Genomic DNA, 15,006 nt, shown 5'->3' with positions numbered 1-15,006 from the left:
GTAGACGGCGGTAGAAAGAGAAAGATATACATTGAGGACACCCTCTCTCTTTCTAACATCATAAGCAAAACACTGTCGCCCCTGGCGTTAGAAAGAGAGAGACTGTCCCAAATGTTGCGTGGCCGTTTGGGTCCTCTGGATCCTTGGTAGGGAATTCGGCGAGGGTCGACGCCCGTGGAGTGCTTAGGCACTCTGCTCCTTGGACGCAGATTTTTTAATGGTAAATATGATGAAAATAGTAATAAGAACGGAATGAAACTACTTGAACTTAGTAAATTTGTAACTGTAATGGAAAAAAATAAACGATTATAAACACAATTTCAATCTGAACAGAACTTAATAGTAAAAATTCATCGCTTTTCCACCTTTTGTTAATTACAAAATGTCTTAGATTCTAAGAGCCAATTGCAAATTTACAAATTTATTAGCTAAATTCCTATTCGTCGATCCGATTCCTTCCGGTTATCGATTTTTGCAACAACGAGCGTTTAACCAAATTGCGCTGTAATTACACACCTAGGTGAAGGGAGGAAGGTGAGATTCATTTATTCAAACACCCGTTTCCAAGTGGGTATCGATTAGTTTATAATCTTGAAGTCTCCTCATTAAAAGAATCTCTAACTATTTTCAAACACCTCAGGCTTACGCGAACTTCACCTTGTCTCCCTTTCCTATTACAGTCGTGTGATCCGATTCGAACTTCGCGCTTCTGAAGCTTATACTACACGCCGCTAGACGGGAGTCGCAACACCAACGTATATCTTTCTCTTTCTACCGCCGTCTACATTTTCGCCCATTGCATGCTTCCTCCATGTTTATATGCTCTAAGACTGTGCCTTATGGTAAATGCTGTTACGAATACTCGAATAATCTAAGGGGGTGTTCCGATTCACGCATTATGCGCATAAACCGCAGCGCAGGGGGGCCAAGCTTCCCTCTTACGAAAGTTGAAGCAGAGTTTGTAGCGCCTCCTACCAATGAGGTGCGTACTAAACTGTGAATGTGTGAATTGGTGTGAATCGGGACGTATTGGTATGTGTATACGTGTAATGCACCGTTTACTTTAAAACCTGTCCACGGATCGTCGCGCCAGCGACACGTATGCAGCAGATAGAAGGATAAACATTGAAATTGAATATTTCTTCTTTTCTTAGGAAAAGAAAATATATTCAATTTCTTTGTATATCCTTCTATCTGCTGCATACGCGTCACTGACGCGACAATCCATGGTCAGACGGCCTTAGAAAGGGTAAACCTGGCAAAGTGGGGACACTTCCTCGTGTCTGCGCCAACATTTCTAAATGACGACGGTCGTCATGGTAACATTTCACCAACGTCGAAAGGTTGTGTGTCGTGCTCACTGATACACGTAGGTATTTGTGTGTGATGTACCTAGCGCCTCCTACCAATGCGGTGCTAACTAAACGGGAAAACTTCAGCCAAAGAAAGACGGCTTGGTCCCCCTGCCGCAACGCAGTCGCTGCGCGCATTCATGGCGTTCCGTTTCCAACAGCGCACGAACCGCAGTAACGAAGCGGAACGGTTTTCTATGCGTTTGATGCTCGTGAGCTTGCGCGGGAATGTTCAAACTTACTTACAATTAGCTATACAGTTGGATGGATTACGATAAATTTAATTCGAGACGTTTGGACGGTGGTCGAAGCACGCTTCCTAACTACATCGGTTACTTCGTCCTTAGGATCGGGGACCGACTCTTAACGAAATTTGATGGCTTTATTGGTTCCTGGATTTTCTCAATCCGAGTTTTTCTATTCTTCTTGAACAGCGATTCCATATTATTGAAAGCGAAAACCATATTTTATGAGTTTTACAGGACGAACTGCTGCTTACCCAGTGAGATTTGGTAAGCAGATGTGTAAATGAAAAATGAATTTATTTATTACCCGCGCCCGGGTTAAATTGAAGGTTTTGAAGGCTATTGAATACAATCACAAGCTCTCATCGTCTTCTGGATTAGAGTATAGCTGCAAAGTTAGCATTATAAGAACACGTTCGAAAAACTTAGCAGTAAAAGCCTTTAAGAAATAACAATGCGCGCCACGTATTTGCTTCCTTTCTCATCTTCCGTTTCGATCCTGCCGTAAACCTTCTAGGGATGTGTTGTTCGCTTCGAAATTGAGTCCGTTGCGTTGGTTGCGATTCATACAGCGAGTGCATAGACGGTATTACCTGATTCGTAGAATTCCCTAGAATCCTCCAACTTCTAGCTCATAATGCGTGCAGCAAATGCAGAAAAACAAGCATGTACCGTCAATGCGCATATTACGCGCATGCGTATTTGTCGCTTTACGTGTGCTTATGTATTTCGAATTCGAATACTGCAAACAGGGGAAAGCAGGGTAATTCCGACTCTATAAGGAAGAAACGCTATAAAATTTGAGCAACTTACACATTTGCTAGTTTTTGTTATATGAATTGATAGTTTCAACTGTCTAGTTTTTATTAGTATGACCGAGAAAGCATAAATTTACGTTGTAACAAAGTTGAAAGGAATAACACAAAAATTACGGAATTACGGAATTAATGTAGGGTAATTCCGGCCATGATTTTTCTTTATAAAATAAGTGAGAAAACTGTTAAATTAATAAAAAAATATTATTTTTTAGTTTTGAAATTAATTACTACACGAGTCACAAATGTATTCTTCAGGGGTATTCCATTCTGAACATTCTTCCTATGGCCATGGACCACATGCAAAGATTCAAATTTTAGTTTATTCTTTCTTAGTTTCCTTTTATCTCCATTTTGTGCTTTTTATGTGGAAGCGTGTTAAGAAATATTCCTGACTTCATTCTGTCAATGTTTTGCACCCATGGTGCATTGAAAATGGAATTATATTTCCAATAGTCATGTACCTAGATGGACATTCGTCACATGCTACAATGACTCTAAGTAATTTCTGTGTGGAACATGAAATAGAACTTATTTCATTGTATCCCAATTCGACCCATATAACCCAGCCAATGGATGTTGCCTTATTTCGTCTACTGAACGAAGCATGGAAAAAAGCTGTCACAGATTAGAGAATGGAAAATGGGTGGATAGCTGTAGCAAAATAAAACTGTACCAATTCTACAAACTGCTTGGCAATCTCTTAATCTGGCAAATATTTTATCACGTGGCTTTACTGCGTGTGGACTTGCACCACTTTCTGCAGATGCAATCAATTATGCAAAGTTATTGAATCACAATCTAGCACTGCAGCAGAAAAATATTAATACAAATAGCTCCACAGCACAACACAATACCCATGAATGCACTTAGACATTTATAGAGAATTGTACAGACATCAAAATAGTGCATCTTTTTAAAGTGACTGAAGCTAGAGAACGAGAATGGTGTGGAGAAGAAAAGTATCAGGCGTTATTTTCAGTTTGACTGAAACGTAGAAAGCTTATGTCAGATAAGAATGTAGGAGCAACAAACAGCGAACGCATTGAAGTGTATTCGGTACCAACGGTTAAAGACTTTTATTTTAATTTATAAATTGTTTTAATTTTTTATAATTTATTAATTAATCTGAATAATTGAAAGGACATGATTTTTACACGTATTGTACATAATGTTACGATAAAACTGTTTCTTGTTAGAATACGTTTACTATAATACTGATTTTATCGCAAAATTAATATAATACAACTAAAAATCATGAATTTTTAAATATTTTAATAAACTACGCCATAATAACAATTAAAACAATTTATAAACTATTGAGATGACTTACTTTATTAAGATTACTGATAAATTATCAGTATTATACAATGTCATCGCCAGATTTCTAAAAATTTTGGTTCATTTGATTTTTTTTACTGGCTGATATAGCTCCGAATGGTGAATAATTAGCATTGAAACCTTTAAATAATTTTGTTTACTTATGTTGTCCAAAATATGCGAGCATTTCCGCTGAGCAGAAATAGACATTTTATACTAGATATTAAATACGTCCACGCCCAATACCCCTCTGGTTCGCCTTTGTCCCTAGGGTTCTCCGGGGGATATTATAAAAATCAGCGGCTTCCGTCAGGGTCATTTCTTCCCGCTCCAGTGACCCGAGGGCATTATTTAATTGGTCTGTAGTCCAACCAGGGATTCACCTGCCCCTCGCAGTGGGCGCGGGCAACCTCCTCGACGTGGGCTGTAATCGGAGGATTATATAGTACATATGCGTTGATAAGCGTTAACACATATGCACTTCTTAACTTCACACGGTTAAGGTAAAATCTGCAAATTTACACGCAATTAACAAATATGTACTATCAATCAGTAGCAATGATGAAGAACAGAGTGATTACGTAAATGAATCTGACGAAGAATAGCACGCGTGTATACCCAGATAGCACAGGAACATTTTGAAAACGTACATTTTATGTCTGAACGTCCATGGCTTGATTTGTGAAAATGGACGGTTTTAAAACGTTTCCTGGACACTTTTTGTACGTTTTTAAAACGTTTCCTGTACGTTTTAGAAACGTCCAGAAAACGTCCAGAAGACATTTTAAAAACGTATTTTGCATACGTTTTAAAAACGTATTTTGCAGACGTTTTCAAAACGTCCAGAGTACGCTTTGGTTACGTCCGAAACAGGCGTTCAAAAGAGGCTGTGCGCCATCTGAGAAATGTCGATAGATTAGGATACATTAGTTGAAGGAAACCAGGGATCCACTAAATATGGATAGATCGTACAGGTAAAGCCTAATTAAATCTATATACATATATAGATAAATATACACACTGGTACATATAAATGTTTATGAGCATTTGTGGAAAGAAACAATGAAAAACCAAAAACACAGAAGCATTTGTTTAAATGTTTCAGACCGAATGTTTGCAAACCGGTTTTAAATAATAAAGGTCGTTTTTTAAACTTTTGTTTGTAAGCCTGTAATGAATTTCAAAAAACCCGTTTGTAGGTTAAAGTAAGTTGTCGGTATACATGCCTAAAATTTCATCAAAATCGGTTAACGTTACTCTAAGCTATAAACGCTTAAGGAGGTTTGATGCCGGAGAAAAAATAATGAGAAATCTTTGAAAAGTGTTTTAATCTAATGTTCAAAGTGTAGTCCGCATTGTATCAAAATTTCAAGTCGATTGACCGCACGGTTTTTGAAAAAATTGAAATCAACTTTGCGCTCTTATACATAGGCTGTTATAGGAGGAGCGATACAATTTCTATAAAATGTTACACAGAGTCCTTAAAAATAGTGAGAAAATCTTAAAAAATGTTGCAATGGAAAGCTTAAGTATTCCTATGAAATTCTAAAAAAGAAAGTCGGACATGAACCGTACGGTTTATTAGATAATTTAATAAATAGACAGCAATGTGCTCGTATTTTTGGAACTGTTTGAAACGTGGCAACGCTGTACGTCGGGTAGTCATCTATAGAATGTATACTTGTACAAAGGATACAGTAAAGATTTGTAAAAACACTACCAACCTGTAAATATGCATTTAGTAATTTGTTGCGAACCAGTACGAACGCGCAAAAGGACGCCATAAGTGTGAGATGGAAAGAGAAAAAAAAGATGGACGCAAAGCGACGTTGCCGCATTTCACTCGCATATTTTACGTTACTTTTAATGAAAATATTGTGTTTCTAGTTGCATTAAACATACTTTTTGTTTAATTGAATTCCAAAACAAACAGTGTGGTAATAATTTTATTAGGAATAGACATGTAAATAACATTTTTATCTACATAATTTTTATTTATCTAAGATTGGTATCACTGTAGAACTCCCATGTATAAGCATACCCAGATAGCACACGACATCTATAAGCCGTCTTTAAGACGACTTCAGACGTCTTGAAAGTCTGAAAGACGGCTAATAGACGTCGTGTGCTATCTGGGATAGGCTTACCCCTCTCGCCGCCTGCCCCGCAAGTGAGGTATTGAACCTCCTTAAAGTTAATTTGTATTTAAATGGAAGTCAGTCTTCATTAAGTACTGCATAAATTTTCCGAAAAATCAAGTGATTAAAAGATATTAAGATTTATCTGTTTTGGTTACTAATAACCATTATTGTCAACGGAAATATTTTTTGGTCACTAATAACTATTATAGACGACGGAAATTGTTTTCGGTTACGAATAACCATTATTGACTACGGAAATTGTTTTCGGTTACGAATAACCATTATAGTTTACGAGATTTTTTTTTGGTTACGGTATAACTAATATCTATTGCGGTAATTTTATTTTGGTTACGGCGTAACCAATATATATTGCGGGATTTTTTTTTTGGTTACGGTATAACCAATATATATTGCGGGAATTTTTTTTTGGTTACGGTATAACTATTGAACTGTAGAATATCTGGAATGCAAACACGGTGCGGTAAACCCCGGACTGGCCAGGCTGAGAGATAGTGGCATTGAATGGGTGTCTATCCTGTATTATACACCATCCTGTAGTAAATGTACTTCTATCCTGTAGTAAATTTCAGTATAGGCAGGTATAAACGTTGTGTGTAAGACTGAAACAGTATCCCACGCTGTGCAACTATCTTTTTTCAACAGCGCGCCGCGGCTCCTAATACCCCCAGTTCGCATTCCAGATATTCTATAATTCAATAGTTATTACCTTAACCAAAAAAAAAAATTCCGCAATAGATATTGGTTATGCCGTAACCAAAACAAAATTTCCAGAATAGATATTGGTTATTCGTAACCAAACAAAAATTCTGGTCATCGATAATGGTTATTCATAACCAAAATCATTTAAACAAAAACATTAATTCTTATGCCATAACTGTTAAAATTTAGGTTATAACAGTTACGGTCCCTGAACAATACATATACTAAATGTTTTCAAATACGTGGTTTTCCTTTAAAAGCAATTTGCCCAGTAAACAAACTGACCGCAGTATGCCAGCAGATTGGGAATAGATTCGAGTAGATCCTGAATGAACCGAAATTTGAGGGTTTGGGCAGGAGGGGGGAGAGAACCTCTAATATAAAATGTTAACTGCGGATATTTGTTAATTTTTGAGATATTAATAAAAAACTTTCGGCATATTTCGGCAAACTCACAACTTTTATTTCGTTTCAGTTGTGAGTTCGTTAGTTTGTCAGGGTGAAATCTTGTAACCTAATTTTGATCCACTTCAACATATCTGATCGGCTTAAAACTTGAAAGAGAAAATCATGCCGTTCAGGAATTCGCATTCACTCCGCAACACATTCCTGACTCGGACGCACTAGTACGCACTCACTCATACTCCAATCTTACGTTTGTCCTTTCACTTTTTACGAAATACATCAAATTTAACATACCCTCTAATAAACTAAATTAGTAGAATTTCATTAAAATTTAACTTTTGACCACCCGCACTTTAGCAATAATCAACTCAATTTAAACAACCTTTCACTTTCTACGAAATGCGTCTAATTTAATTTACGTCTAACGTAATTCAATTCTAGGGCCCCTGAATCGACGATTTTTTGTAAATCTGCCATTCTACTCTCCGATAATTGTGGGCTTGTTACATAGACGTGAACTCCCAGGGGCGAATGAAGCAGTTGCTGCTGCTGCTGCAACGGTTGCTCCAGTTGCTGCAGCCTTCGCTGCAGTTGTTACTCCAGCTGCTGCAGCCTTCGCTGCAGTTGTTACTCCAGCTGCTGCAGCCTTCGCTGCAGCTGTTACTCCAGCTGCTGCAGCCTTCGCTGCAGTTGTTACTCCAGCTGCTGCAGAATTCGCTGCAGCTGCAGTTGCAGTTGGATCTGTTGCTGCGGCTCCTGTTGCGGCACCTGGAGCTGTTGCGGCGGCTGGAGCTGTTGCGGCAGCTGGAGCTGTTGCGGCAGCCGCTGATGACTCCGCTGCCGCAGATCATGGTAATGTTGCGCCGGCTGCTGTTGCGGCACCTGGAGCTACTGCTGCGGCTCCTTTTGCTGGGGCCGCGGTTGCGGTTGCGGTTGCGGTTGCGGCTGCAGCTGGAGCTGGAGCTGGAGCTGCAGCTGCAGTTGCGGGTAGTAGTGTGAAAGCAGCAGCCCAACAGCTTCGCTGCAACTCCGTTGCTTTTGCTTGATCTGTTCACCTAACAATGCGAAATAAAGTGCCCGCGTTCATTAGAGGAGGAAAATTAAGTTCATTTAGACACATGCCTGCTGCTGCTGCCGAATCAGCAACGATGCCGCCTTAAACGCCCACTGGGTGTGCTCATCTAGTAACATTTTGGTGGCACCCATCTAAAAGAAAAGTGTCGTTATCCTTCTGTCTTCTCAACGAACTGTAAAACTCACTTTTTCCAGGATATTATAACTCAATACATCTTCAAATTCTTCAACTCCTTCCATGTTCATGGTATCCTACGAAAATTATATTCATACAAATCTGAAGTTAGATTCGAGCAACGTGCCTCCCCGAAAAAAAGAGGAAACGATAAAATCGCGAAAACCTTTTGTCACGTCCTGGGTAGCGGTGTCGAGGACAGTGACAAGGTATGGGTCCTTGAATGAATGTAATATTGTTTTAATCTAATATAAAATTTTAACTGCGGGTATTTGTTAATTTATGAGATATTAATAAAAAACTTTCGGCATATTTCGGCAAACTCACAACTTTTATTTCGTTTCAGTTGTGAGTTCGTTAGTTTGTCAGGGTGAAATCTTGTAACCTAATTTTGATCCACTTCAACATATCCGATCGGCTTAAAACTTGAAAGAGAAAATCATGCCGTTCAGGAATTCGCATTCGCTCCGCAACACATTCCTGACTCGGACGCACTAGTACGCACTCACTCATACTCCAATCTTACGTTTGTCCTTTCACTTTTTACGAAATACATCAAATTTAACATACCCTCTAATAAACTAAATTAGTAGAATTTCATTAAAATTTAACTTTTGACCACCCGCACTTTAGCAATAATCAACTCAATTTAAACAACCTTTCACTTTCTACGAAATGCGTCTAATTTAATTTACGTCTAACGTAATTCAATTCTAGGGCCCCTGAATCGACGATTTTTTGTAAATCTGCCATTCTACTCTCCGATAATTCTGGGCTTGTCACGTAGACGTGAACTCCCAGGGGCGAATAAAGCAGTTGCTGCTGCTGCTGCAACGGTTGCTCCAGTTGCTGCAGCCTTCACTGCAGTTGTTACTCCAGCTGCTGCAGCCTTCGCTGCAGCTGCAGTTGCAGTTGGATCTGTTGCTGCGGCTCCTGTTGCGGCACCTGGAGCTGTTGCGGCGGCTGGAGCTGTTGCGGCAGCTGGAGCTGTTGCGGCAGCCGCTGATGACTCCGCTGCGGCAGATCATGGTAATGTTGCGCCGGCTGCTGTTGCGGCACCTGGAGCTACTGCTGCGGCTCCTTTTGCTGCGGCTGCGGTTGCGGTTGCGGCTGCAGCTGGAGCTGGAGCTGGAGCTGCAGCTGCAGTTGCGGGTAGTATTGTGAAAGCAGCAGCCCAACAGCTTCGCTGCAACTCCGTTGCTTTTGCTTGATCTGTTCACCCAACAATGCGAAATAAAGTGCCCGCGTTCATTAGAGGAGGAAAATTAAGTTCATTTAGACACATGCCTGCTGCTGCTGCCGAATCAGCAACGATGCCGCCTTAAACGCGCACTGGGTGTGCTCATCTAGTAACATTTTGGTGGCACCCATCTAAAAGAAAAGTGTCGTTATTCTTCTGTCTTCTCAACGAACTGTAAAACTCACTTTTTCCAGGATATTATAACTCAATACATCTTCAAATTCTTCAACTCCTTCCATGTTCATGGTATCCTACGAAAATTATATTCATACAAATCTGAAGTTAGATTCGAGCAACGTGCCTCCCCGAAAAAAAAGAGGAAACGATAAAATCGCGAAAACCTTTTGTCACGTCCTGGGTAGCGGTGTCGAGGACAGTGACAAGGTATGGGTCCTTGAATGAATGTAATATTGTTTTAATCCATCCTTCATTATATTCGGGGACAGCTTCTACGACTGCAGCTTCAACAAGATATTTTGAAGGAAAAACATCCTTTGGGCACTTATCACGCTATGCAAACTTTCATTGGAATTCTGTGTAAGGCATTGTGCACAACGACGGAGCAGTTAACCCAGACCGATTTAGTAAAACAGGAGCGTACGAAAGGCATTACTTTAGGGGGTAGAGGGCAGGGTACCCTGAAAGAAGTTACAATTAGAAAATTGACAGATTATTATAAAAAAAGCTATATTACGAAATAACAACAATATTACAGCTATGAAAGCTGCCATATACGCGACGATATACCACCAACTGGATACGACACCACAACATTATAAATGTCCATCGGGTGAAGAATCATGGTGTTTCTACCAATCAGCAATTGCGAAAGGAAGAAAACTTGGTTCTCATGATAAGAATATAGGAACAGCTATCAGAGAAAAATTTCTGGATAAATTGTTACCAATTTATAATAGGCTAAGCGATGAAAAACTGTCCCGTCGTTGTGCACAATGCCTTACGCAGAATTCCAATGAAAGTTTGCATAGCATGATCTGGCGTAAGTGCCCAAAGGATATTTTTCCTTCAAAATATCTTGTTGAAGCTGCAGTCGTAGAAGCTGTCACCGAATATAATGAAGGATGGACTAAAACAATATTACATTTATTCAAGGACCTAATGCCAAATGCAAATGAGCGAACAATCATTGAAAATTGTTCAACACCGTCACAAAAACGAGTTCTCAGGTATAAGGATAAAGCATCAGCAAGATACAAACGTGCAAGAAAAATGATACGAACTGCACAATCACGAAGAGAACAGGCATTGCAAGAAGAAGAAGGTCCAACGTACGAAGCAAGAGTGTTTTAGTTACTACGCCAAAACAAAAAAATTTTTAACTCGGACAAAAATTAAGTTTTCGAGCTGATTTTTTTTCCAGTCTTTGTATACAATACTACAGAGATAAGGATATGGATTTTGCAATCGAATAATTTTTTTCGAAATTTTTTTAAATTTGAAAAAAATTGGGTAGTTATCCGGTGACGTCGCCATTTTTTCGAGAAAAAAAATAATTACGGCAATGGTAACACTTTGAAGAAAAGGGTCGTGATTTTCGCTATAAAAGTCGGACGTTTTTGGTTGTTATTAAAAAATGGTTCAATTTAAATGAAAAAGCTCAACGTCACCGGATAACGAATCTTATGTAGAATATGTGTGTAAATAATGAAGTTAATCGGATGAACGGTGAGGCAGTTATCATGCCCACCGTCTTGGAAATCGATGTTTCGAGAAGAAGCCACATTTTTAAAAATTTTCCAATTCTCATACCTGAGGTATATAACCATAGGTGTGTAAACATATACCTATAAAACACAAAAATAATTAAACCAATCGGATTAATAGTTTATCCCTGAATCATTCGCAAACATTGTCCACGTTTTAACGCCGAGAAACGTATAAGACCCCTTAATGGATTTTGCGTAACTTACGGAACAAGACGTCCATATACCGACTTCCGAATGGTCTGAGTGGTTGTTTAACCCGAGAGTAGGCGCGCCAAATAATTTACGTTAGTAGGTGCACGTCGGTCATTTCGACCGATGGTAATGTAATCAGAAATAACTTAATAAAATGACTAAAATAACATAAATAATGCATAACATTGTATTTTACTTACTTCAGAATCGTTATACGTAAATAATCTTCATTTTTTATGATAAAATGATTAATCGTATTATAATAATATGACTTCTGAAAAATTTATTTTTATACAAATGATGCATTGTGATTGATTTTAAAAATAAAATGTTATATAAAAATTTGTGCGAATGCAAAATATAAAATTACATTGTCTATTTATCAATTTGAATTTATCACTTGATTTTTAATTTTCAATAATAGCAATTATCTAATATATTTTATATTTATATTTGTTTTTCAAAAAATATACTTATAAATTTATGGTTTCATAAACGTATTAAATATATATATTTTTCTCGGATTAGAAACTGCATTTTGAGAATAAAGAATAAATACTTACGTTTCCTTCACTCAAAGTACACGCCTCCTCTACATCTGATATCTGCACTAAGTGTCGCTCCGTAACATAAATAAGTCAAGAACTCCTTCAAAGAGGAATAGCTCTACGGAAAAAGTAAACAGTCGAACGCTATGGATCATGTTTCAAAACATATGAAATCGTCGGTCGAAAAGACCGATATGCGCCTACTCCCGGGTTAATCCAATGCCTTGGGAGGCTGGTGTGGATCGCCACTGGTGTGGCCAGAGAATAGTCCGGGAGCCAGTGAAGATTTTTAGTGTCTCATCGCGACGAGGTTTTTCTATCATTGTTCTAATTAACCTTATGCTGAAAGTCAACGGACGAGTGGTCGGTCTGGCAGTCGAGTCCGGGGACAGGGCCCGAGGGCCCGCCCTCGAACATGTCAAGTTTGAGAGCGTCCCCGACACATCGGGGCAAGGCTGAATCTCCACCCATTAATCAACAACTTAATACAAAATAAGAAAATCGCAGTCTGGCAGCGGTTCGCGGGGAACTTACAAGCAGAGCTTGAAAACTGTTATAATATCGATTTCGTTTCTCCAAACGGTTATGAAGATCCTTTATTCTGAATAACTGTTATGAAGAACCGAAATTTTCAACTATTATCGGTTACTGCATACGTGCATATTTTTTACAAAATCCTTATAGAAAAAGGAAAAACATTTATACATATCATTGATTTTTAATAAAGCGTTGAAATAAATAAATCAGCTACATATTGTTTACATTCACGCACACACACTATATTATTCAGAATAGGAAGTTAAAAGTTTCTCCTGTTTCTATAAGGATTTTGTAAAAAATATGCACATATACAGTAATCTGCACCTACAATAATTGAAGGGTCGGATGCAATAAGGGGACTAGCGCTCGAAAATGCAAAAGTTATTGTCTAAACACTAAGAAAGATTGGAAAATTAAATGGTGATAAACTGAATTTTAAAAAATATAGTGTTGTAAAGCTCGTCACGACAGACATTTTTTCTATTCACAGTTTGTTTATCCAATCATTACTATTCGAGCTAAAAATTATAGACAAAAAATTTTTCATCGCCCAAAATCATTATCTTTTTAAACATAAATGGCGATAACTTGAGTAAATATTAACAGATCGTTATGGAACTTAAAACATAACTTCAGAATACTCTAGCGAAGCCGTAAAATGTATGCACAAAACCCTTATGTTAACAAATGTAATAATATTTAATTAAAAAGTAATACTGGACATAACCCATGTTTTTCAACGTTCGCCGTTGAAAAGTATCGAGGCAATTTTGAGGTACATATAACTTGCAGCGACTAAGTTTTTCCTTAATATACAAGGAAGATTTTCACCAATTTTCACACTGATTAATAAATAATTGTAGAAGATATGACGATATATATAAATCCCCCGCGACACCACTGGCTCCCGGATTAGAAGAGATGCACTCAAGCTCCAAGTACGGGTGGGCTTCGTTGCAACGAACGCGAATACACCACGGAGATACAATACGAACAAAGACGACTCACAAAACACGGCTATTAATAATGAACAAACGATTATGTACTAACTTTATTTCAAATGATTTCACAATGTGTCCTCACAAGATACAAGTATTTGTAGAACTAACGACCGGATTCCCGGAAGAGCTCAACGCTGGAATTCGGGTGTAAAAACGGGGGAACCGCGTAACCGTCCTGACGGACGGTGTGTCATCATGTTTACACGCTCTCGCACGCACATTTAAAATTTAAACGAGAGCTTTTTATATTTGAACATCGGCCAAAATTTGAAGTCTCGAAATTCTGTTCTATAGCGTCATTAAATCTTTATTAAATGTTCGTAGCATTAGAAGACACAAAGAAATAAACTTTATATTCACATTAGGTTTGATCCAATTGTATATGAATCTGACCTGTATGCGGCCTTTTTGTCTTTCAGTTGCACCAAATTTAAACAATAAAATTATTGCCTAAATCCTATTACTTCATAAGTTCTCAAAATTCTGTAAACCGCATATAAGCTTTCGAATAAGACCAAATTCAATAAAATCGGTCCACGCATTACAGAGAAATCGTAATATCGTCTCATGGATCTGTCGGAAATGGTAAGGTTTTTCTTATTCTTCTTCTTCTTCTTCTCCAAGCAAATTTTCGTCGACTTTCGTCAACATAATACGTACACATGTAAAGAGAAAATATCCTCTTTAATTGAATTTGAGCGCGCTTTGGATACTCAGCGCACGCTTCGGAGTATGATTGACAGGTGGCGCATCAATTACGACTGAGCATAAAAAATTAGAGAGAGATAGGGAAGTAGAGCACATGTGCAATCCATACTTATCCGTAATTAACTTACTATAAATTAAAATTAATAAGAAGTTAGATAAACTGAACAGAGAAGAGGTGAAAATTAACTTTTATTGCCGTTTCTCTGTTTTTCAGGTAAGACCATTGTACAAACTGTAAATATAATGTAAATAGTATAAATAAAATTAAACTCTGTTTTTCAGTGAAACAATTATTGGTTAATTTCATAACCTGTTCAAGAGAAAAAAATTTATAATTAACATTATATACATATATACGCGTTACACGCACACTTTCGGCCAAAAAGAAACTAACGCATTCGTCAATCGCTATCTTCATTATGCAATCTACTCCAAATTTTGACAGCTTACTGTCAAGTTATAACCTGGCGAGTGTCAAATAAGATAAGTTGTCAAAATTTCAGATGCCACGTTTTTTTTACAAATATGTATCGTTGTTACCATTGAATTGCAATGTAAATGCGAACGGTTGCTTAAGGGGTTATACCTACAATACCTACAATACCTAACCCAGACCTACAATAGGTATAACCCCTTAAGCAACCGTTCGCATTTACCCCGCTAGCTATATCTCGAAAACGAAGGCCGTGCGACGGTAACATGTATACGAAAAAGTTGTTCTGAATCTTGATCTTGATAACATATCCAAAAATCATTGAAATCGGTGAGGATGAAAAACTTTAAATAATTACCCGTTTTTGTTT

The 15,006-nt window shown here is 38.0% G+C and overlaps 1 long non-coding RNA gene across 1 annotated transcript in view; it reads right to left on the bottom strand.

Annotated features, from left to right (window-relative positions):
* Positions 1–366: 366 nt before the first annotated feature.
* Positions 367–15,006, bottom strand: part of LOC143369820 (uncharacterized) — a 31,821-nt gene continuing 17,181 nt past the window's right edge. Inside the window, exon 2 of the long non-coding RNA XR_013085503.1 lies at positions 367–621. This is a non-coding gene — a long non-coding RNA (uncharacterized LOC143369820). The remainder of the gene's footprint in view (positions 622–15,006) is intronic.

Source organism: Andrena cerasifolii, chromosome 6, assembly GCF_050908995.1.
Source record: "Andrena cerasifolii isolate SP2316 chromosome 6, iyAndCera1_principal, whole genome shotgun sequence".
Taxonomy (NCBI): domain Eukaryota; kingdom Metazoa; phylum Arthropoda; class Insecta; order Hymenoptera; family Andrenidae; genus Andrena; species Andrena cerasifolii.
Note: the sequence above shows the minus strand (reverse complement) of the source record. Positions and strands in the feature narration are given on the sequence as shown.